Source organism: Mya arenaria, chromosome 17 (genome assembly GCF_026914265.1).
Source record: "Mya arenaria isolate MELC-2E11 chromosome 17, ASM2691426v1".
Classification (NCBI taxonomy): domain Eukaryota; kingdom Metazoa; phylum Mollusca; class Bivalvia; order Myida; family Myidae; genus Mya; species Mya arenaria.
This window is the reverse complement of record NC_069138.1, coordinates 37,925,234-37,951,765: the sequence shown is the minus strand read 5'-3', so window position 1 is coordinate 37,951,765 and position 26,532 is coordinate 37,925,234. Positions and strand designations below refer to the sequence as shown.

At 37.5% G+C, this 26,532-nt stretch overlaps 1 pseudogene; it reads left to right on the top strand.

Annotated features, from left to right (window-relative positions):
- LOC128223456 (peroxidasin homolog) overlaps nt 1-26,532 on the top strand; it is a 57,482-nt pseudogene that overhangs the window by 15,263 nt on the left and 15,687 nt on the right.

The window sequence follows — 26,532 nt, the reverse complement described above, 5'->3', positions numbered from 1 at the left end:
AATTCATGATCTTACAGCTGCACTCTCACAGATTTACCATTTTTCCAACTTTTTAATTTTTTGTCTTGGAATGAGCAAGTTTTTGCGTAAATATCTGCAAACCAGTGATAAAAGACTGCTGACAAAAGATCAGATAGCAATATTTCATTTTCAATTCCAAAATTAATGTTTTATGGCTTAAACCATTACTAAAGGTTTAAGAAAAATGCTTAAAACATCAATTTTGGAACGGAAATACGAAAATCTGCGATCTGATCTTTTGTCAGCAGTCTTTTTTCAGTGGTTTGTTGATATCTATGCAAAAAATTCATCCTTCCAAGACAAAAAATAAAAAAGTTGTCAAACATCTGTGAGAGTGAAGCTTTAAAAGCATATGAACGAACAGTTGCATAGAGCTGATTTTTTCGAATCTTTTGGCCATGAAATTTGTTCCAATGATTAAAACTGCACTCTCACAGATTGAACGTTTGCTAACCTTTTTAGTTTTTGTCTTGAAACAAGCCAATTTTTGCGAAAATCCATGGAAACCAGTGATATATAAGACTGCTGACAAAAAATTTGATCGCAGATTTTTATACTCGTTAAAAAATCCGTGTTCATGTATGTAGATAGATCTCATTGAGGGCAAGTGCAGTGCAAGAGAACTGTTACTCTTGCTTCCATCTTTTTTTTATTTTTAGAGTTATTGCCCTTTGTTAATTTTCATTGTTAATTTTTGTCTGGCATAACATTGTTACAATCAGATCAAATGCCACCTACACTTGGAAGTTAGATGGCAATAGCATTGTCTACAATTGAATAAAATGCCAATCTAACAGCTATAATGTCGACAGTAAATAATTTAGTCAGGCGAAACATCTGACTCACAGAGTTATAGTTTTTACCAAACCCTGCTATATAGTATTCAGAATTTGAGGAAGCCTGGAAGTCATTAAACCAGTGCAGGGCATGTGGGCTTGTGTTAATTTAGACCACATATTTAAGCTGCACTCTCACAGATAGAACATTTTGACACTTTTTTTATTTTTTATCTTGGAATGTGCCAATTTATATGAAAATCCATGGAAACCAGTTATATAAGACTGCTGACGAAAAAATAGATCATGGGGAGATATATTGTTTTTGCCCTGGCCGTTAGTCAGCCTGTCAGTCCGTCAGTCTGTACGTCAGACTTCTTTTTTGCTCAATAAATATAGAACACTTAGACCCAAGAACTTCATACTTGGTATACTGGTTGGTCATGACTAGTAGATGACCCCTATTGATTTTGTGATCAGTAGGACAAAGGTTGAATTGGGGTTATTTACTTGAGGTGAACAAAATTCAGCTCAATAACTAAAGATCCTTTGGGTCCAGTAACTTCATACTTGGTATGCTAGTTGTCCATGACCTAGAAGATGACCCCTATTGATTTTGAGATCAAAAGGTCAAGGTCAGGGTTACCTTCAGGTAAAAAAAAAAGATATGTTGGCGGTGACTTTAAACTTAGAAATAGTTTCTGCTCAATAACTAAAGAACGCTTGCACCCAGGAACTTCATACTTGGTTTGCAAATTGGTCAAGTAGATGACCCCTATTGATTTTGTGATCAGTAGGTCAAAGGTCAAGGCCACTTTAATTGATTAATGATAGCGCCCAGGAAACTCATACAATGCAACCTTCGTTTACATTTTCCAAGATTAATCAACAACACTTCCTTCTCTTCCTCCTCTTCCTCAGTAAGTAAATATATATATGGCACAATTCAAACTATGTACTATGTTAAAGTTTAGCTCAAAATCTGAAATACAAATGACTTCACATTTAGTACCAGACCAAGTACCAGTTTGAATATAAGCAAACTTTGATACTGCATTTGATATAAAATATTGTTGGTACATTGTTTGAAATAGGAAGGAATAAGCAATTGTTAACATTTTCCCACCTTTATTCCTTCCAGGGTTCCTCTTCTAGTGGTGTTGACATGCATCACAATATCTGTTATTCACTAAACACTATTTTTAATTGTCCGTCAGAATGTTACCCTCAATAAAATCTTGGACGACTTCACATTTATGACTGTAACTTCAGAAAACTTGGCCAGAATGTAAATATAAATGATCTCTAGGTCAAGTTCGAAACTGGGTCATGTGTGGTCAAAAACTAGGTCACCAGGTCAAATTGAAGGAAAAGCTTGTTAATACTCTACAGGTCACATTTATGACTGTATCTTCATGAAATATGGTCAGAATGTTTATATTAACAATCTTTAAGTTAAATTTAAATCCGGGTCATGTGTTGTCAAAAACTAGGTCACCAGGTCAAATCATAGGAAAAGCTTGTTAACACAATAGAGGTCACATTTATGACTGTATGTTCATGAAACTTGGTCAGAATGTTAATATCAATGATCTCAAGTTTGAATCTGGGTCATCTGGGGTTAAAAACTAGGTCACCAGGTCAAATTGAAGGAAAAGCTTGTTAACACTCTAAAGGTCACATTTATGACTGTGTCTTTATGAAGTTGGTCAGAATGTTTATATTAACAATCTTTAAGTCAAGTTTGAATCCGGGTCATGTGTGGTCAAAAACTAGGTCATTAGATCAAATCATAGGAAAAGCCTGTTAGCACTCGAGGTCACATTTATGACTGTATGTTTATGAAACTTAGTCAGAATGTTTATATTGATTAGCTCTAGGCCAAGTTCGTATCTGGGTCTTGTGTAGTCAAAAACTAGGTAACCCGGTCAAATAACAGGAAAAGCATGTTAACACTCTAGAGGCAGTAGCACTCGAGGTCACATTTATGACTGTATGTTCATGAAACTTAGTCAGAATGTTTATATTGATTAGCTCTAGGCCAAGTTCGTATCTGGGTCTTGTGTAGTCAAAAACTAGGTAACCCGGTCAAATAACAGGAAAAGCATGTTAACACTCTAGAGACAGCATTTATGACCATATGTTCATGGAACTTGATCAGAATGTTATTCTTGATGATCTTTAGGTAGAGTTTGAAACTGGGTAATCAGAGGTCAAAACCAGGCCAATAGGTCAAATTATAGAAAAACTTTGTAAACACTGTAGAGGTCACATTCTCTCTTTAATCACCATGAAACTATGTCAGAATGCTTGTGTTTATGAAGTCTATGTCAAGTTTGAAACTGGGTAACCTGATTTCAAAAACAAGGTCACGAAGTCAAATCATAGTAAACATTGTTAAAACACTGTTGAGGCCATATTTTCTACTTTATCTATATGAAACCTGGTCAGAATTTACTTATTACAGCAAGCTAAGGTCTGCAGCTGGGTCATCCATGATATTAAAAAAAATCATCTGTGATATTAAAAAACAAACTTGGTCACTAGGAAGGATCTAAGTAATACATTTTTTAATTCCAGCAGGTATAAATGTTTTGATTCCATACCTCATGATTATATTATGATGTGAATGAGATGTGAAACCGAAATCATTAGTTCTGTTTGTCACCATATAACCTGAATTGGTTGGCGGTAAAGCCCATATAACCAATTCACCATCTTACTTTAACTTATACGATCTAAAGTAGCTGAAATGATGATGATCCTTTAAAATTGTGGTCTAACTGCCAGGGAAGAGTTTTGTCACTCTTGAACTCGCCCTGAAAACACTTATTTCACACTTGAATTGGATCAGGTGAGCGATACACGGCCTTCAGGGCCCTCTTGTTTAAAAAAAGCAATCTCTTGTTACAATATATTTAAATTCAAAAATTGATTTTTTTATGCATTTTTTTAAACGGCAATTAATGGTTTAAGCCATTAAACATTAATATTTGAAAGGAAATATAAAATCTGCTATCAGATCTTTTGTTAGCAGTCTTAAATCATTGGCTTGCAGATATTTACTAAAAAGTTGCTCTTTCCAAGATAAAAAATAGAAAAAAGTTGTAAAAGTGGTATTTCTGTTAGAATGCAGCCTCAAAAAGTTAGAATGAAATGGTAGATGAAGACCATGATATATCTATGTCATGGCTGCAAGATAACAGATTATTGGAATAAGATGACCATTGGTGGAAATGAGAAAGTTAAGTCGTGGCCAAGAAAAGAATGAAGGTTAGGACACAGACATGTCATAGGAAAGCGTTGTTTGTTGGACCCGGGCATGAATAGAGACATGCTCATGTTTGTGGTCATGGGCGAGGAAGGGCTGGACTGGTGTTTGTGGGTCAAGGGCAAGAAAGGGCAGGACTGGTGTTTGTGGGTCAAGGGCGAGGAAAGGCTGAACTGGTGTTTGTGGGTCAAGGACGAGGGAGGGCTGGACTGGTGTTTGTAGTTTGTGGGAAAAGGGTGTGGGAGGGCAGGACTGGTGTTTGTGGGACAAGGGCGGGGGAGGGCAGGACTTGTGTTTGTGGGACAAGGGTGTGGGAGGGCAGGACTGGTGTTTGTGGGACAAGGGCATGGAAGGGCAGGACTGGTGTTTGTTGGACAAGGTTGTGGGAGGGCAGGACTGGTGTTTGTGGGTCAAGGGTGGGGGAGGGCAGGACTGGTGTTTGTGGGACGGGGGGGGGGGGGCAGGACTGGTGTTTGTGGGACAATGGTGTGGAAGGGCAGGACTGGTGTTTGTGGGTCATGGGCGAGGGAGGGCAGGACTTGTGTTTGTGGGACAAGGGCATGGGAGAGCAGGACTGGTGTTTGTGGGTCATGGGCGAGGGAGGGCAGGACTGATGTTTGTGGGTCATGGGCGAGAGAGGGCAGGACTGGTGTTTGTGGGTCAAGGGTTGGAGGAGCAGGACTGGTGTTTTTGGCCGGGGGAGGGCAGGAATGGTGTTTGTGGAACAAGGGCATGGGAGGGCAGGACTGATGTTTGTGGGACAAGGGTGGGGGAGGGCAGGACTGACGTTTGTGGGACAAGGGCGGGGGAGGGCAGGACTGATGTTTGTGGGACAAGGGTGGGGGAGGGCAGGACTGATGTTTGTGGGACAAGGGTGTGGGAGGGCAGGACTGGTGTTTGTTGGTCAAGGGCATGGTTGGACAGGACCGATGTTTGTGGGACAAGGGTCTGGGAGGGCAGGACTGGTGTTTGTGGGTCCAGGGCGTGGGAGGGCAGGACTGGTGTTGGTGGGACAAGGGCAGGGGAGGGCAGGACTAGTGTTTGTGGAACAAGGGCATGGGAGGGCAGGACTGATGTTTGTGGAACAAGGGCGGCGGAGGGCATGACTGGTGTTTGTGGAACAAGGGTGGCAGAGGGCAGGACTGATGTTTGTGGAACAAGGGCGGCGGAGGACAGGACTGGTGTTTGTGGAACAAGGGTGGCAGAGGGCAGGACTGACGTTTGTGGAACAAGGGCGGCGGAGGACAGGACTGGTGTTTGTGGAACAAGGGTGGCAGAGGGCAGGACTGGTGTTTGTGGAACAAGGGCGGCGGAGGGCATGACTGATGTTTGTGGAACAAGGGCGGTGGAGGGCAGGACTGGTGTTTGTGGGACAAGGGCGAGGGAGGGCAGGACTGATGTTTGTGGAACAAGGGCAGCGGAGAACATGACTGGTGTTTGTTGGACAAGGGTGGGGAGGGCGGGACTGGTGTTGTTTGATAAGGGTGGGGGAGGGCAGGACTGGTGTTTGTTGGTCAAGGACGGGGGAGGGCAGGACTGGTGTTTGTGGGTCAAGGACGGGCGAGGGCAGGACTGGTGTTTGTGGGTCAAGGACGGAGGAGGGCTTGACTGGTGTTTTTGGGTCAAGGACGGGGAGGGCAGGACTAGTGTTTGTGGGACAAGGACGAGGAAGGACAGGACTGGTGTTTTTTGTGGGACAAGGGCGGAGGAGTGCAGGACTGGTGTTTTTGGGTCAAGGCCGAGGAAGGGCAGGACTGGTGTTTGTGGGACTAGGGTGAGGAAGGGCTTGACTGGTGTTTGTGGGTCATGGCAGAAAAAGAAGTTTTTTTGTACCTGATAGCTATGAATGGAGAACATCTTGTAGGGGTAGACAAACCAGACAGACTTACGCAGCACCACTTCTTATGACAGTTTGACAATCTAAATTATAAAATCTACATTGTTTTTTACTGTACCAGAAATAATATACAATGGAAGAGAGAAAACACTGACAAATTTGAAATCTAAACAGTATCACTTGCTAATGTGTTACTTGCTATGTTATAAAATGATTACCATTAAGAAGAACTACCGCCAAGAGTTGGGCGGAGTAGTAAGAATTGAGCAGTGAAAAACTTGACAAATGTTTCATGGATAATAAATTGCTTAAGATAAAATGTGTTTTATCATTTTTTTTTTTTTAACTGCAAATCAGTTCATATGAATAATGATAAACTTTTCTCCAAATAAATCTTTCATAATTACATTTCAAATAAACTATTGTTATAATAATCAGGTAAAAAGTTAAGGCCGTATTTTGTAAAATCATAACATGTAATAAAAGATTATTAAGTGAAGTTATTTTATGCTCCAATGATTTAAATAACTTAAGGCTTCAAATTTGAACTTATTATCCCAAATAATAAAAAAAACAGTTTTGGCCATTTCAGAATCACCTCTGTTTTTTTCTTGCATGATTCTATATAATATTTTTGCCATTAATTTAGCGTTGAAATGGTTAAAGGATTTTTACGTCTTATCAAAACAAGTTTTTATTGGAATCCTGGTCAGATACTGGTAAGATATTTGTCTGAGAACTGTTTGGCTTTATGAGCAAACAAAACCATTAAAATTACCAACTTCTATGAAATATTTGTCCAGTGTCAGTTTTTGATTTCAAAAAATGATATTGAAAAGGGTTTGAATGATTTTCACCAATATATTAACATTGCTTGTTTTGTGGTATGTTGATTTAACTAAAAACAAACATGGCATCATGGGAAATAGGCACTATCAGAGACCAGGCACATCAACATTGGATGATATAAATGAACCAAAGGTAAGCCATTAAAAGCATTTCTAAAATATAAAGCTGAGACTGGGAGAGATGACATAAGAGAATGATGGAGAATATGTAACATATGCAAATAATATGTAATATATATCTTTGATGTTAAAGTTCGCCCAGAGGTGAATATGCTGACGAAGCATATCGGGCAGTATGTCGGGCGGGATACAGTTCTGTACTGTGAGGTCGTTGCCAACCCACACGGCGTCATGGTCTGGAAAAAAAGATCGACGAGATATTGACTTGATGAACAAGGAAAAGTATACGGTATGCAGTTTTTATTTCTGATCAGTTTGTGGCAGAAAAATTCCACTGCAATATCTAAACATATACAGTAAAACTGTGATCGCTCGAGGACTACGGGGTCCGAGCTGAAACCTCAAGGGAACCGATGTTTCGAACGACCGGAATTTCAATTTTCCAGTCTGTTATGAAATATCTTTTAGTGTATTTTAAGTTTAAAGTCGTTAAACGGACTGATTACTATGACACCGATTATATGTTGTGTTGTGGAAATCACTCATATTTTCAAAGGCTGTCGTATACTACATGATTTTTTTTTTATAATTGAATAAATAGTTATGTTTATTTTTACAAAAGGACCTTTTCTAAACAAGCAACATTTATATATGACAGTACATATTATGGGCTTAGTCAGATTGAAGTTTTGCAATATCAAGGATTGATGATTGGCGCATCTTGTCTGTCTCGCGAAACTGTTCAAACTCATAATTATCTTTTCAAATGCCCTTATCAACCATTTGCGGTCATGCATAAAACAGTGATAAACAGTTTTTCACACCTTATGAAATTTCCTTTCAACTGGATATTGTGCTTGACTCCTCGACTTATTTCGGTTTCAAGGCAGCGTCAGTATATTTTACATGTAAATAGAAGAGTAAATGTTCGGGACCAAGCTTCGACCTCGAGGGATCGCCGGTTCTTGAACGTCCGCCTGTTCGAACGACTGCAGTTTTACTGAACATTTTTTCCGTTTGGTGAAAATACGTCGACTTATTTCTGCCTCATAATTTTTTCAGTTTATTTCATCAAAATATTGCGTGCCTCAACAAATGAGAGCATTGGTGTACTCTGCAAGAAACTTTCACACATTCCTTTATCTGTTCTGTTTATTGTTTAAAGCAGCCTTATTCATTCCTAGGCAGAAATGGTATTCCAATTCAGTCAAAATGATGTGTTTTTCTCTATCAGAAAGACCCGTGTTTTTCTCTATCAGAAAGACCAATTCCCTAAATGGTGACAAAAGCAGCAGAAAGAGTTATGTGAAATTCAATTGTTTCATTATATATTTCCATTGAGAACTCAAATTGATTTTAACATTAAAAAAAACAACAACATTGAAGAGAAATATTATTGTGGTGCCAGTGACCATAATTTTCATGTACCCTGGATATATGTCAAGTTCTATCATTTTCTGGATTATTTTGCACATATTTCAAAGATTTGCATAAAAAGAGTTGAATTAGTTGTTTATATTGAAATTGCATAACGTCTGATGAGATTGGTTTAGGGGTAATTATCTTGCTCTTGATCTTAAATACAGTTTAAAATACAATTGAAATATGTCCATACTGGTCTGATATCAAAATTTATTCTTACATACACAGGACTGTCCTACCATAATTATCTGCTGTTTTCATAAATTGATGTATTCAATACCATTCTTTGTATATGTATGTTACAAATACACAACTTGTGCTTGAAGATGAAACATGTGGCACAAACTATCATAATTAATATACATGTAAAAAGTGATGCCTTTTGAGCTCTGTAGTAATGTATAAAAAACCAATTTATGTGTCAAAATGGTAGTAAAATGCCCTGTTTCAAATAATAGTGGTTCAATTTGAACAAACCACAAAATCATATTTATGCTTTGATCCAACAAAAATAAGATCCAACCTTTGCTGCAGACTTTGGTCAATAAGTAATGATCTCTAATTAGCAGAAAGCAAGCAAGACAATAGTTTTTTGTATCCAATGTTCGTTTGTCTTAAAAAGAATGGTTAACTACTTAGTCTATGTTGTATAACAAGCAAATTGCTATCTTCAGGTGGACTATTATAATGGTAACATAGGTACCTTCAAGAAAACGCTCATTCTGCAGATACATAATATCCAAGTGGAGGACTTTGGGAAATATGTCTGCTTTGCACGGAACAGCATTGGTCAAAACAAAGAGTCCATGATATTGTATGGTATGTATAATCTATAACAAAGTTCTACAAAAATATATTACACTGTGAAGTTGACTATCTTGTACATCCATTGACTCGGAGGTTAATGATGTCCACTAATATTAATGATATCGACCAATGTTAATGATATCCACCAATGTTTATGGTGTCCACCAATGTTAATGATATCCACCATTGTTGATGATATCCACCAATGTTTATGATGTCAGCCAATGTTAATGATATCCACCAATGCTTATGGTGTCCACCAATGTTAATGATATCCACCATTGTTGATGATATCTACCAATGTTTATGGTGTCGACCAAAGTTAATGATATCCACCATTGTTGACGATATCCAACAATGTTAATGATGTCGACCAATATTAATGATATCCCCAAATGTAAATGATATCCACCATTGTTGATGATATCCACCAATGTTAATGATATCCACCAATGTTGATGATCTCCTAATTTTGATGACTGTACTAGTCTTGCAAGTTCACCTTTCTTCATACCTTCCCTTTACAACTGTAAAATGCTAGATAAGAATGATGTCTTATCATGAAGTCATTACATCATTCAAATATTAAAAGAAATACTCATCTGGTTTAGGTTAAATCTGATGTGATATTATTGTATTGCATTGCTGCCAAATCTAATGATATTTTTTTGTCACTTTGCTTAGTTTCTTTTATGAATCATGTTGGATTTCTTTTCTTCAGATTATTCAGTACATGATTCACCGCCAACCATCATGCCTGAAACGAGTGTTATAGAACCATTTGCGAAAGCCCCCTCAAAAACTCCAATAACACAGAAGCCTGATGATATTGAAATACCCAGAGAAGGAAGCGGTGTTGGGACTGACAAAGAGTTATTCCTGAATGCTGTGACACAAGGCGCAAACAGACCGAACAAACCCTCAACAACTCTGAATACACATAAGCCCGACGCTATTGAAATACTTGGCCAAGGAAACGATAATAGGACTGACGGGGAGGTATTTGCTATTGATGTCACAACAGGCATCGGGCCACAACAGCCAAACAGGCCAAACCAGTCAGGTAATGACCTTCACCCTGCTTCAGGCCCCACCCTTCATGCTTCTGTTAATATGATTCAAAATTCAAAATATTTGTTAAAGCAACAAAAGTAAACATATTCATGCTTCTCGTTACGTGATATTATGAGTTAAACAAACATATGATCAATGTGAAAAAGAATAAAACATGAAAATGAAAGAAGAAAAAAATAAATAATAATATAACATAAATCATCAAGATATAGTAATATAGTTATTAAGAGAATATAACACAACAAGATGGTTATTTAATTACTACACACAGTTATTTGTTAAATCATGAAATGTAAAGTAATAAATAGTATCGAGAGGGTGGACTTTATAAAGTACAGTGAACCTATATATATATATATATATAAATATTAGTCAATTATAAATAGAATGCTAAACAATTTGATTGCCAATATTTTTAAGTATATTAAATGCTTCAAATATATATTTACCAGTCTTAGCTGACCTTTATTATTTGACTGTAACAAATCAACAAATTTCATCCATTTAATTTATAAAAGGCCAAGTGAGACCTTTAGAAGCATTTGCTGTTAAATGTTCGGGTATATATATTTTATCTTTTATACTTGTAGCACATTTGCTTTGGACTGTTGCATATATGATATGTGTGTCATATATGTGAAGTTGTATGAATGATTGTTTACTTTGCGATAAAAATAATTGATAAAATGATTGATTTAAAAGTAATTTTAATCATTTGGAGTTCATGCCTGCCTTTCTTATTTTTCACTTCAAAATTATACTGAGTAGGGCAGTATTGCTTTTTGAATCTGATATAATTATGCACTTAACAATTTTTTTTATTGGTCACTCTTCATATTCAAATATATTTGAAAATGTATTTAAAAAAAAATCCCCACGATACATGATAACAATACTGGCATACAGCTTATGTAGCAAACCGAATGATTTTTTTGGCATGTTTCCACCAAATTTATGGAGTTGTTACCCCTTCTGTACAAAACAAGGTTTTCCCTTTTTATACGCCCGAAGGGTCGTATTATGTTATGGCCTCCATCGTCTGTCCGTCCGTCCGTCCGTCCGTCCGTCCGTCCGTCCGTCCGTCTGTCCGTCCGTTAGCAATTCCGTGTCCGGACCATAACTTGGTAACTAATAAAGCGATTTTCAAATAACTTTATACAAATCATCACTACATTAAAAGGATGTGTCGCGCGCAATTTCCAGGTCCATACCTCAAAGACTAGAATCACCATGGGGGTGCGTTAGCAATTCCGTGTCCGGGCCACAACTTTGTCACTAATAAAGTCATTTTCAAATAACTTTATACAAAGAATCATTACATTAAAAGGATGTGTCTCGCGCAATTTCCAGGTCCATACCTCAAGGACTAGAATCACCATGGGGGGGCGTTAGCAATTCTGTTTCCGGGCCATAACTTGGTAACTAATAAAGCCATTTTCAAATAACTTTATACAAATCATCACTACATTAAAAGAATGTGTCGCGCGCAATTTCCAGGTCCATACCTCAAAGACTAGAATCACCATGGGGGTGCGTTAGCAAATCCGTGTCCAGGCCACAACTTGGTCACTAATAAAGTCATTTTCAAATAACTTTATACAAAGCATCATTACATTAAAAGGATGTGTCGCGCGCAATTTCCAGGTCCATACCTCAAACACTAGAATCACCATGGGGGGGCGTTAGCAATTCTGTGTCCGGGCCACATCTTTGTTACTAATAAAGTGATTTTCAAATAACTTTATACAAATCATCACTACATTAAAAGGAAGTGTCGCGCGCAATTTCCAGGTCCATACCTCAAAGTCTAGAATCACCATGGGGGGGGACGTTAGCAATTCCATGTCCAGGCCATAACTCAAAGACTAGAATCACCAGTGGGGGGCGTTAGCAATTCTGTGTCCGGGCCACATCTTTGTTACTCGTCCGTTAGCAATTCCGTGTCCGGGCCATAACTTGGTAACTAATAAAGCGATTTTCAAATAACTTTTTACAAATCATCACTACATTAAAAGGATGTGTCGCGCGCAATTTCCAGGTCTATACCTCAAAGACTAGAATCACCATGGGGGGGCGTTAGCAATTCTGTTTCCGGGCCACATCTTTGTTACTCGTCCGTTAGCAATTCCGTGTCCGGGCTATAACTTGGTAACTAATAAAGCGATTTTCAAATAACTTTATACAAATCATCACTACATTAAAAGGATGTGTCGCGCGCAATTTCCAGGTCCATACCTCAAAGACTAGAATCACCATGGGGGTGCGTTAGCAAATCCGTGTCCGGGCCACAACTTGGTCACTAATAAAGTCATTTTCAAATAACTTTATACAAAGCATCATTACATTAAAAGGATGCATCGCGCGCAATTTCCAGGTCCATACCTCAAAGACTAGAATCACAATGGGGGGCGTTAGCAATTCTGTGTCCGGGCCACATCTTTGTTACTAATAAAGTGATTTTCAAATAACTTTATACAAATCATCACTACATTAAAAGGATGTGTCACATGGAATTTCCAGGTCCATACCTTAAAGTCTAGAATCACCCAGGGGGGGGAACGTTAGCAATTCCATGTCCAGGCCATAACTCAAAGACTAGAATCACCATGGGGGGACGTTAGCAATTCTGTGTCCGGGCCACATCTTTGTAACTCATCTGTTAGCAATTCCGTGTCCGGGCCATAACTTGGTAACTAATAAAGCGATTTTCAAATAACATTATACAAATCATCACTACATTAAAAGGATGTGTCGCGCACAATTTCCAGGTCCATACCTCAAAGACTAGAATCAACATGGGGGGCTTTAGCAATTCTGTGTCCAGGCCACATCTTTGTTACTCGTCCGTTAGCAATTCCGTGTCCGGGCCATAACTTGGTAACTAAGAAAGCGATTTTCAAATAACTTTATACAAATCATCACTACATTAAAAGGACCTCAAGCCGAATCTTCTTCGGGCGTATAATGCTCCGTTTCGCGGTGCTCTTGTTTTATTTTTTATTTGCCTTTAAATATGGGGAAAAATCCTTATACTAAAAGTATTTTTCTATATAAAAAGCATTTCAATTTAGCCAGCCATCTGAGCAGTTTTAACAAAAGCGTCAAGTAATATAAATTACCTCCCTTTTAGAATTAAACCCTAAATACATATTATCAGTGATTGTCAGCTTAATGCAAAACTTAGTCATATACTTGAAGAGATGTCTAAAGTTCATTTGTATCATGCTTTGAATAAGTTTTAAATGCAAGAAATACCTTTATTGTTGTTTTCTTGTAAATAAATTCTATTACAATCTATGTTTTTATCCCCTGCCTTGAAAAGACGAGGGGATATAGTAATGGTAGGTGCGATTCCGTACGTTCGTGCGTCCGTCCCACATTCATTTCTTTGCATCTCCTCTTACATTTCCCATGCCATTTCTACCAAACTTTCACAGATTGATGAACATATAGTGAAGTAGTGCATGATGTCGGGCTTTCCTGATTCAACCATTTTTGAAAGAGTTATTGCCCTTTGCTTATTTTACATTTAAAATTGGTTTCTTCGCAACTTCTCTTAAGTTTTTCATGCGATTTCTACCAAACTTTCACAGATTGATGATCATAAAGTGAAGCAGCGCATATTGTCGGGCTTTTGCGATTTGTCCATTTTTGAAAGAGTTATTGACCTTTTTTAATTTTACATTTAAAATTGGTTTCTTTGCAACTCCTTACCTTTTTCATGCGATTTCTACCAAACTTTCACAGATTGATGACCATATAGTGACGCAGCGCATATTGTCAGGCTTTCTCGATTCGGCCATTTTTGAAAGAGTTATTGCCCTTTCTTTATTTTACATTTAAAATTGGATTCTTCGCAACTCCTAACGTTTTTCATGTGATTTCTACCAAACTTTCACAGATTGATGACTGTATAGTGACGCAGCGCATATTGTTGGGCTTTCGCGACTCGGCCATTTTTGAAAGAGTTATTGCCCTTCCTTTATTTTACATTTAAAATTGGTTTCTTCGCAAATCCTCTTATGTTTTTCATGCAATTTCTAACAAACTTTCACGGACTGATGACTGTATAGTGACACAGCGCATATTGTCAGGCTTTTGCGATTTGACCATTTTTGAAAGAGTTATTGCCCTTTTTTTACATTTAAAATTGGTTTCTTCGCAACTCCTCCTACGTTTTTCATGCAATTTTTACCAAACTTTCACAGATTGATGACTATATGGTGAAGCAGCGCATGTTGTCGGGCTTTGGTGATTCAACCATTTTAGGAAGAGTTATTGCCCTTTCTCAATTTTACGCATTTCTTATGTTCCTGAGAAACTACCCTTACCATTGATTGGCATTCGTTACAAAAAATGCCCCCATGAGGCGGGGGATATAGCTATCTGTGACCACTCTTGTTTTTTTTTATTTTGGGGGGTATCATTATCTAGTTTAACACATTACGGAGAAGTCATACAATACAAATCTCAGCAGATCTGGAAGTTCCGCATTACTAATCACATGCTTTTCCTGTGTATGATCCTGAAATACCTACCTTATCTATACATGTATTGATCCAACTGGCTTAAAATATTGGTATACCATCATTCCATTGCAATGTTCGAAATTTATTATATATGCTATATAATGACTTCAAGACTTTTAGAGTCTGGCACCAATATCACAAACTTACGTCAAAGAAAACTTATTCTAGAGCAAAAAATGTACTAGAGAAATTGCTTGGAAAGCGTTTTTGCTGAAGAACAGTTTTTCTCTTGTGAATCTTGTCCAAAGTATTTAATCAACATTTTCTATGAGAGAATGTGCCTTTTTAAACAGTTGAAAAATCTATGATTTAAATAATGTTTATGCTGTATGGTTAAATTGAGTTGACATGAAGATTTGACTTAAGTATTTTGGTGATCTTGGGGCCTGTTGTTTAATTTTCTAAAGCACCATCACTAAATGCAATTGAAACCTTTTGCCATTATGTTGGGACTGTTTTTTTGGCATGTGCATTGGAATAGAATGAATATTTTGATAGATCATTTAAAATACCATCCTGCAGTTCAAGAAAATACTTCTTTACAAGAATTTCAATACAATATGTTTTATGTATCTTGAGGTTATCTATGACATATGTTTTCCAGGTGATGAAACGTTGCCCCCTGGATCAAGTGTGAAAGGAGGTGGGGATCCGTGCCCCACTAGTGCCTCGTCAGAATTATACTCCATCAGCCTTATCAGCTCATTGCTATTATCATACACTGTTAGTTTCTATAAAGTTCTGTAGAAACATCATCCAGCCATCTAGTGTAAAGCTACAAAGTGCTCATATGTTGGAATCGTGAGTGTGAGAAAATGCATCCATTACTCTTATATATGGGCGTTCAGTGTAAGGTCACTTGAAAGGTTTTTGTGGACGGGAACAAAATCAAAATGTCATATCTGCATAAATATAAACTTGACTAATTACTATAGTGAAAGTAAAAATGACGTATTAACTGATAAAAAAATGACTATGAAAAAGCAATAATTGTTGGGTCAAACAAAGACTTCAAAGTTTAATGTTAAATTGACCATAAGTCTATTTGAAGAGTCTCATCATGTGTGAAGTACAGGCCGAAAAGGACGGTTTAAACATCCAACATGAGATTTAGCATGGAGAAAATATTTACCAGTTTACCAAACATGCCGTCATAATTATATCTCTGTTATATGCTTTCATTATGGGCATTCTGAAGTATGTGATGCATGGAGATCGAAATACTTGAGGAACAAAAAAATGCACAGTTTTGGTACTATGTGTGTGTGTGTGTTGTCAAGAGAATTGTGAGTTAGTTTTTGCATGGTTTTGAGTTTACATTTTTTTAATTGACATGTATATTTATATCTAATTTAACTGTGAAAGGTATCACATTATGTTCACTTGATTTTGGCTACAATTTAAACCATACTGAGTTCATTATGTTCAGTTACAAACACATACTGTTTCATGTTTGGTTTTAAAAGCACAATACATTGCGTTATAATGTTAAATGATGTCTTGATTTCTTTGGCACTTTTACTGTCAGTTACTTAGATATTTTAATTGAAATTATTTGAATGCTTGAACTGTTTTTTGTGTTTATATCATTTATTGTTTCTTTCATGTCCATGTTTAAAAAATGATGAGTGCATGTTTACATATTGTTGTTTTGAATTATATCCTCATTGAGGTTTGTGCAGGTTTTTTATGTTTCGGTCATCATAGGATCTATAAGGGACTCTCTCACAGAGTTCATGTTGGCCACAAATTCAATTCTTTTCAAAATGTGTTCAAATCGAGTTGTTTTATTTATTATAAAAGACAGGCACCAAAAAGAAACTGACAGATGCTTACTTGAACAGAAAATTGGAAATCCAAGCCGAAACCATCCAATTTAATAGAATAATTCACTTTTTCCAGCAAACTCAAGTCTTTCCTGTCATATTTGAAAACATTTCAGAACAGAACCTCACTTATATTCATTTTAAACTTCTACTGACGTTATTCTATTGGGCCACACAATTTGTTCTTTTTACGTACACAATTGAAATGTTCTATGTCTGATCTTATAAAACGTGGGAGAGCCCCTTTAATAATCAAACGTTGATGTCTCTTTTTGTCTGACATTGTAAGGATCACTGCCTCTTTTGGGCTTATCTCTTGTGAGAAAGTACAAAACCAAAGTTCCTCTGCTAGTCCCATAAATAGATCATACGTATGAATGATTTTAAAAGATTGCATATTATAGCTTTAAATGTATATGGACAATTTGCTAATCATTTACATATATGTTTGATGTGAGTTTTTAGCTCACCAGAGCACGAAGTGAGCTTTTGTGATTGGTCTTTCTCCGTCGTCTGTCCGACCTTCCGTCAACAATTGCTTATAAAAAACATCTCCTCTGAAACTTATACCTGGCCAAATTTAATGATACTTCAAAGGAGACTTCCTTGGGTGACCCTCTTCAAAAATTCATCAAGGGTCACGATTGAATAACAAGAACAACAACAACAAAAAATGGCCAACTTCCTGTTTTACTTTAAAAAAACAACATCTCCTCTAAAACTTACAGTCTCAATTCAATAAAACTTTACAGGAAGCCTCCTCCTTGGGTGACCCTCTACGAAAATACAACAAAAAATGGCCAACTTCCTGTTTTACTTTTAAAAAAAACATCTCCTCTAAAACTTCCAGTCCAATTTCAATGAAACTTTACAGGAAGCTACAAAAAACCCAACAAATAACAACAAAGGGTCGAGATTGATCAATAACAACAATCTAGCCAACTTCCAGTTTTACTTTAAAAACATCTTCTCTGATGCTCTACCAGGTTAAATTCAATGAAACTTTTCAAGAAGCTTGCATGACCCTCTACAAAAATGCAACTAGGCATTGAGATTGATCAACAACAACAACAACATAATGGCCAACTTACTGTTTTGCTTTAAAAAAATCTCTGAAACTACCAGGCCAAATTCAGTTAAACTTTACAGGTAGCTTCATTGCATGACCCTTTATATATATATATATATATATATATAACAAGACATTGTCATCAGTAAAGATATATTTAAATTACAACATTTTTATTAATGCTTTACCACAGAGTTGTGGCCCTTTGCCTTTTTGTGGCCCTTTGCTAAGGTGAGCGTTTTAGGGCCATCATGGCCCACTTGATCAGAATTATGAATGTTCTAAATGTCTTAATTTGAACAATTGGGACTGTTATTTATGACAAAGCATTTAGTATTTGTCCCATTGATAATAATTTATACAGAGTTTGTTTTTCTAGATAATTTATACCGTGTTTGTAATTCTAGATAATTTATACCATGTTTGTAATTCTAGATAGTTTATTCCATGTTTGTAATTTTAAACAATGGTTAATACATTTAAAGTGTTGGCTCCTTTTGAATCAAGATTTTCAAAGGAAATTTCAATGTCTCCATTTTCTAATGGCCTTATTTTGCCTCCATTTTTAGGTGGTCAATTTTTGCTGTGTTATCCTGGTCTCAACTTTTTTATACTAACAAAGTTCCTTTTAAATGAGCAGCTTCATTTATTTCGACCTGGGTTCTGATCAATTTAAATTTTATTTTTAATAAAAATGATTTTAATTCTTAGGATATCTACAAAACCCAAATCAATGCAAAAAGATAATTTATGGGGCGTTGGAAGTTCCTTTGGTTACATGTTACGATATATTGGACTTTTTTTTACGTGTTTTATTTTTTGACAAGTTCTTGATTTTATGTAAAATAATTACATTTGTTCATGCAAGAAGCATCTGACCTTGAAATAAACATAAAAGTTACAGTTAATGAAATTTTCTTTTGGTATAACGATTGCCACATCTAGAGAAAGAAAAGGGGGATTATTGCTTTGTGCGTGTGGGTACGTTAGTTATTTAGTGGGAAGGTAGGTAGGTTGGTTGGTCCTTTATCCATGGATAGACAACAGCTTGTCTGAGTGTTTTATGAACAATGGTCCATAAACTTGACATATAAGCTTGATCTAAATAGGAGATGAACCCAATTGAAGGATATAAGGTCAAAGGTCAAGGTCACAATGACGATGCATGCGAAAAGCTGCACTCATGACTCTAAAACAAGTAGGGTTGTTGTGACAAGTAGATGACCCCTCTTGTTTTTAAGGTCATCAGGTCAAAGTTACCGTGACCTTAAACTTAAAAGCCCATTCAAGTATAATTTGACAATGCCTGCAATGATGGTCTTTAAACTTGACATGCAAATTGGGTGTGACAAGTAGATGACCCCTTCATTTTAAGGGCATCAGTTTAAATGTCAAGGTCACAGTGACCTTCAACTCGAAAAGATTGTCTAAATGTTAACTAGATTACCCCGGCTCCCATGTTCAGTACACTTGTGGGTGTGACCAGTCGATGGCCCCTATTGATTCTGAGATCATCAGGCAAAGGTAACAGTGACTTTGAATGCGAAGAACTTGTCCAAATGATACCTAGACAATGTCTTTGGAATGACCATTAGGTGGTTCCATTATTTTTGATGTTATCAGGTCAAAGGTCAAGGTCACAGTGATTTTGAATGCAAAGCTACTCCAAGTGATAACTTGACAATGCATGCATCCATGACCATCAAACTTGACATGAAGGTTGTGTGTGACCTGTAGATCACCCTATTGGTAATGAGGTCATCAGGGCAAAGGTTATAATGTCTTGAATGCAAAAAACTTCTGCATGATAACTAGACTTTGTCTATTCAAACCTTACATTGAGACTAGGCTTGACCATTTAATTATTTCTATTTGTTTGAAGGTAATCATTCAAAGGTCGAGGTTAAAGCGACCTTGAGTTTGAGAAACTTGTCCAAGTAATAACTTGACAATGCCGGAACCGATGGTCCTCGAACCTAAAATGCAGGTAGGGCATGGTTATTGATTGACCCTTATTGATTTTGAGGTCATCAGGTCAGACCCAATATGCAGCAGGTCAAACATTGTTTTCACAGAAACTTCAATATATGAAAATTAAGCCGATATACATACCATTTTTGGCTTCAGCCACAAAACAAAAACAAGAAGCTTGTCTGCTTTTTCAGAAATGGTTTTTGGCGGTGCCAGTAAAGATAAATGCTTAAACTAACCACATAGAAACTCTTGGGGTACTGTACCTACTATCCTCAAGCTTTGAAATGAACATTGGTCATAAGCTTCAAAATGCCTAATTGGGCATCCAATGTGACATGACAAATCAGCTTGCAATTTGGTCCAAAAATATATAATTCAAATATTCATGACAACATGATGCTCGGGGAGTAAAATGTTCGATAATAAACATATCTTGTTATTATGATTATCTTAATCATTATTATCAAGTTTTTGGAACCAAGCTCTGGTGGATATCTTAATACTGTACCAGTTTTATCGAGATACAATCAAAACTGAAGACTGTATCGTTGTTCTTGTTACATCAGGCAACAGGCGTGTTTTTTCAACACTGACAATGCAGTTGTATTTCATGTTTTTAAGGATATTCGTCAGCTATTTCCCGCGTTTTTCATTTTTCTTCAGATGGTACTTCCGAAATTGGAACACTAAAATAGCAATTCGCATTTACAGAACTGACTGAATTAAAATAATAGTTGCTGTATGGGTTTTGCGTATTTCATCAAATTTAAATCATTTACAAAGTAAACATCTGGGACACACTAATTTGTAGTTATGATCGTCTGTTATGGTTTAGTTTTTAAATCTAAGTATTGAAAGTTTTATTTTATTGTAGAACCTTTAAAGACCAGTCGCATGCAGGTATTGTGGCCGTTAAAAAAATGTTAATAAGGGTAATAACATTTTGTTACTTAAGTCCCACTGACAACACTTAAAACGTATTTGTCTATATATTTAGCTAATATATATTTGTTGACGCGGAATAAGGAGTGGAATGGGCATGTTAATATAGATATAAGTTAGTTCCATTCAGAAAACAAGTATTCGCAGGAGATCAGTCGCCCGTCTGTACGTAAACAAACGTCAAAGAAAGGACCCGTGCTATTTTATTTTATTTTCCATAGCGTTTTCTTATGTTCTTTGACCTACTTTGCATTCTTATAAAATATCAACGGGCTAATATTTATTTACCAAGTAAACGTAAAAACGTTAAGTGTTCACTAATATTTATTGCTATTATAAATGATATCTCAGTAGCCTCTCATCCTTTTACCGTATGAGGTCAAACTATACATATAAATCATTAAAGTTAGCGCATCATCCCATATGCTGATAATACTTGAAATATAGTGATCGAATTATCTTCACAACACTGTGTTATTAAGTCTCCTTTTTATTAGTGGAACTAGCAATCGTAACAAGTCAGCCATCTTCGGAATTTCTGTTGCATAATGGCCAAAGTGTTCCGATTATGAAACTTGCTGAAACGTTATAAACAAAAACAATATTTTGATCATTTCAATGTTTGAAACCCACTGCTATTTTTCATTTCTCAATCCTCTTAATCTTGGTTATTTGAAGGCCACGTTACATCAGACATGTCAATATTTTGTAACATTTTCTAGACATGCCATGGGGCGTCTTTGGGCGCTTGTTTCCAGGATCGAATCGAGTCGATTCGGAACGTGTAACTCACGTAAAACGCCCTAACACCGGGAACCAGTAGTAGAGTTGTTCGCTGTAAATCATGCACGCATCGTTCTTAACTTTACTTTCCGCCATTTTGTTCTCCTGTAGTTCTCGGTCCTCCCGGTTTGTAGGTAGTGTGGAATTTTGACCCGAGAACAATGTTCTTGGACCTTGTTCGTGTCGTTAGGGCGATTGTATCTAGGTTCGGACACAGAAGAACAAGAAGAACGAAGCGCCCAAAGACGCACATGTAGTAATTTTTTTTTGTATTTGAAATTTGCTTTGACCTAGGAGAGTGAATGTGATCGAACTGATCAAGTTTATGCCTTAAGTCAAATAACACCGTTGAAATACGTATTTAAGTATTGAGTAATTTTGAAAGGAGTGTTTGAACGTTCGGTCGCTCACCTTAAAAGGAGAAAAACAAATTTGATACCACCAATTAATTTGTGAAAACAAGTTCGCTCATTCACCTTACTTTGTATTACTTATGCAACCATTTTCGTTATGTGATTTATGATACTTAAATTAGATACTGTTTCATAAGGCGTATCATTATTTGTGTGGACGCAGTTTGAAGCTTATATATGTAGCTTATTCAAATGTTACGTACTTTATTTTTTTACCATCATACAACTATAGATTAAGTTTTGCTTAGTTCACATTATTTTAATTTCAAATAGCGTGAAAATTACTCCAAGGAGTTCAATTCGTGCATAAACTCACCACAGACTACACGCCCCTTATGAAGAGCAGGAAAAGCATTTTGTGTAAAGCGTAATAGTAAAGGACACATTTTGCACATAATCACACATACACGTAAGGCTATAGGTAGATACACCTATTGTGGTACACACGTCACAGAGAAAATAACAATGTATTATAATGTAATACATACAGGTGCTTGGAATTTGCCAGACTGACGGACACCCGGACAAATCTTCCGACCGGAGCATGCATCATACAGCCGGACATAAGAATATTTCCAGCAATTTAATGCAATCAATAAGGTTTCTAATTTATTTATTTATTAAATCGACTGACTACAGTAGTTCGTACATGGCAACGCTTATTCCGTAATCTTGAAGTCCCTTCGATAACTCGTTTGATCGAATGCAAACATCCACACAAATATTTCAAGAAACCCAAATTCAGGATATTGATGGTTTCAATACATCGATGAGATCGTGTTGGTGGAACAACCTACCATATGAAGTAAGGGAGGCTCCCATCTCTAAACACATATAGGTCATCGCCGTGTGAAACTTTTTTTTAACTTTTTAGGCCCAAACATACCGGCTGGCTCTGATACTCGCTTGAGTGATTAAGGCGATATAGTGCCACCTAATGGGTGTGGTATGGGAGACCATCCTGAGAAAAATCGTTAACTAGTTGATAATTCTCGCACAAATGACAACTAATTGAATACCGAGATTATTTTCAAATACTCTCTGAATATGTGTTTATCCCATTAAAGCTGCACACTCACAATTTGAACGTTTTGACAACTTTTTTTTATTTTTTGCCTTGGAACGAGCAAATTATTGTCTACAAACCAGTGATAAAAGACTGCTGACAAATTCCAAAACAAAAAATAAAAAAAGCTGGAAAAACGGTAAATCTGTGAGAGTGCAGCTTTAAGTGACCGATATTCAAACGAGGCGAGATTCCACACTCATCAACAGACTACATCAAACATTTATTCTTTCCTTGCACTATTGTCGAGTGAAAATCACTGCCAGTACTTGTAGACAGTGTTGGCACTGCCATTGCAGCACTGGTCACATGATCACACATCCCTTAGATAGCACTGATGTTTTATCATTTTAACAGCACTATCATTCTTGTTCTTTTCACTATGTATATACTGGGTCTGCATATGAATCCGTTGCATTTTAGGCTAATTTAGGTTTTTCACTTTTTTTATCACATGTCAAGCTCACCTGGGTGGATTGAGTAGCTTGGGTGACTTGACATTCATACTCTATTCCCCCCCCCCCCCCCCGACACACACACGCTGACCATATTAGTCATATTTGACTGTTAGCCATTAACGAAGAAGAAGAAACTCCTTCTATAAGCATGGCTATATGTGTGGAGACATTCCGATATTGAGTGGTAAACTGCACTAAATTTATTTTATATGTTCAAAACAAAATCAGCCATCAAACTTTGAAGTGACACGCATGTTGCGCGTGTTACGTCGCCTTAAACGTTTTTGACGTTGATAAGCGATTAATTTATTACATTAAAACTAATTTAGAATATCTAAAGGATAACGACCAGTTCGAACTGAACACATTTACACAAATTGAATTACACTAAAATATCACATTATCCGATGAACAATTATGTGGCAATTGGGTGCCTGGGACTCAATTTAAACTTTAAATTTTAAAAGTTTTATATTCAGATGGATAATATATAAACATTATACTGAACATAATTTTACAAAGAAGTATTTTGGCTTCAAATAAATGCAAAAAAAGTCATAACAGGTCCAATTTCAAATATCACAAAAAGTAGTCAGTAGTAAAACAACAACAACAACAACAACCCTGTATATACATCCCATACACAAATACAACCATCACAAATATGGCACACATGCATCGAAATAGCTATAATGCACCAGTCAATCGTAACCACGCCCCACCCCCGTCCGGGGGTAAACCGGGGATAGCCGGGGAAATTGGCCGTGTTTTTACCTTTCAGGTGGCCCCGCAGTGCCGGGTCAATGCGGTGGTTATGTCTTCGCGCATAATATAGCGCGGAATGGGCCTAACCTAAGGTCCATTGGGTGCATGGGCATTTGGCGGGGATTTAACCATCAGTTCATCCCCGCAGGGCGGGGATTTTAGCCGGAGTTGGCTGAACCGAAAGTCAAAGTCTCCGCTATTCCCCGGACCTGTGGGGGCCGTGGTTACAATTGACTGGTGCATAACGATAAATGATGGGATTTCTGCACCGGAATGGTCAGTGAAACCGAGCTTACTGGAAAATGAGTCTACCTAATAGTTAGATGACATGAAGTAAAATCTTGATTACGATTTGGCGGTGTGAGTGAAGCGAACAAGCCTTTCATATTCATTAACATTCTTGTTCAGGTAATTTAACCGACTTAGAATACAAGCTCATTGGCTGACACATTGTCAGCGCAAAATCGTATACAGGTAGTGTGTATCAGTATAAGTGGCAGTAGGCGGACCTTTAAACACCCACGAAAGTTGAAATTCTTAATTATTAAGCCCATTTTTTAATTATTGCCTATCTGCCATTTCATAGGCTGAAAATGAAGGTTTTAACGTGGGCTATAACTAGTTTGTATGGCTTTTTTCACACTTGTACCAACATTAATCAATAATTACAAAATAAACAAAAGCGTTAACTGCCGTTCCCCCGTTCTCTTTTAAGGACAACAAGTTTGGTGATAAGCGGTGATAAGAAATAACTAATAAGTTCTATAAGACGACATAATTTTTATGAGAAGCCGAGAATTCTATGAGACGACTGGAATGCCAGTAGCTTTATGAGGCGCTGTGAGATCTATAAAACGCACAACGGGACCTTCGGAGACACTGGTCACTGAGAAGCCACGAGGTCTATGAATAAAATGGAGCTATACGAGACGTGTGGTTGTTAATGAGAGGCAGTGGTCAATGAGAAACCACGAGGTCTATGGAACAAATGGAGCTATAAGAGACGCGTGGCTGTTGATAGGAGATATGGATCAATGAGAAGCCACGAGGTCTATGGAACAAATGGAGCTATAAGAGACGCGTGGTTGTTGATGAAAAACATGGGTCAATGAGAAGCCACGAAATCTCTGGAACAAATGGAGCTATAAGAGACGACTGGTTGTTAATGAGAAACATGGGTCAATGAGAAGCCACGAGATCTATGGAACAAATGGAGCTATAAGAGACGCGTGGTTGTTAATGAGAAACATGGGTCAATGAGAAGCCACGAGATCTATGAAACAAATGGAGCTATAAGAGACGACTGGTTGTTAATGAGAAACATGGGTCAATGAGAAGCCACGAGATCTATGGAACAAATGGAGCTATAAGAGACGACTGGTTGTTAATGAGAAACATGGGTCAATGAGAAGCCACGAAATCTCTGGAACAAATGGAGCTATAAGAGACGCGTGGTTGTTAATGAGAAACATGGGTCAATGAGAAGCCACGAGATCTATGGAACAAATGGAGCTATAAGAGACGCGTGGTTGTTGATGAGAGACATGGGTCAATGAGAAGCCACGAAATCTATGGAACAAATGGAGCTATAAGAGACGCGTGGTTGTTGATGAGAGATATGGGTCAATGAGAAGCCACGAGGTCTATGGAACAAATGGAGCTATAAGAGACGCGTGGTTGTTGATGAGAGATATGGGTCAATGAGAAGCCACGAAATCTCTGGAACAAATGGAGCTATAAGAGACGCGTGGTTGTTGATGAGAAACATGGGTAAATGAGAAGCCACGAGGTCTATGGAACAAATGGAGCTGTAAGAGACGCGTGATTGTTAATGAGAAACATGGGTCAATGAGAAGCCACGAAATCTATGGAACAAATGGAGCTATAAGAGACGCGTGGTTGTTGATGAGAGATATGGGTTAATGAGAAGCCACGAGGTCTATGGAACAAATGGAGCTATAAGAGACGCGTGGTTGTTGATGAGAGATATGGGTCAATGAGAAGCCACGAGATCTATGGTACAAATGGAGCTATCAGAGACGCGTGGTTGTTGATGAGAGACATGGGTCAATGAGAAGCCACGAGGTCTATGGTACAAATGGAGCTACAAGAGACGCGTGGTTGTTGATGAGAGATATGGGTCAATGGGAAGCCACGAGATCTATGGTACAAATGGAGCTATCAGAGACGCGTGGTTGTTGATGAGAGATATGGGTCAATGGGAAGCCACGAGATCTATGGTACAAATGTGCTATTAGAGACGCGTGGTTGTTGATGAGAGATATGGGTCAATGGGAAGCCACGAGGTCTATGGTACAAATGGAGCTATTAGAGACGCGTGGTTGTTGATGAGAGACATGGGTCAATGAGAAGCCACGAGGTCTATGGTACAAATGGAGCTACAAGAGACGCGTGGTTGTTGATGAGAGATATGGGTCAATGGGAAGCCACGAGATCTATGGTACAAATGTGCTATTAGAGACGCGTGGTTGTTGATGAGAGATATGGGTCAATGGGAAGCCACGAGATCT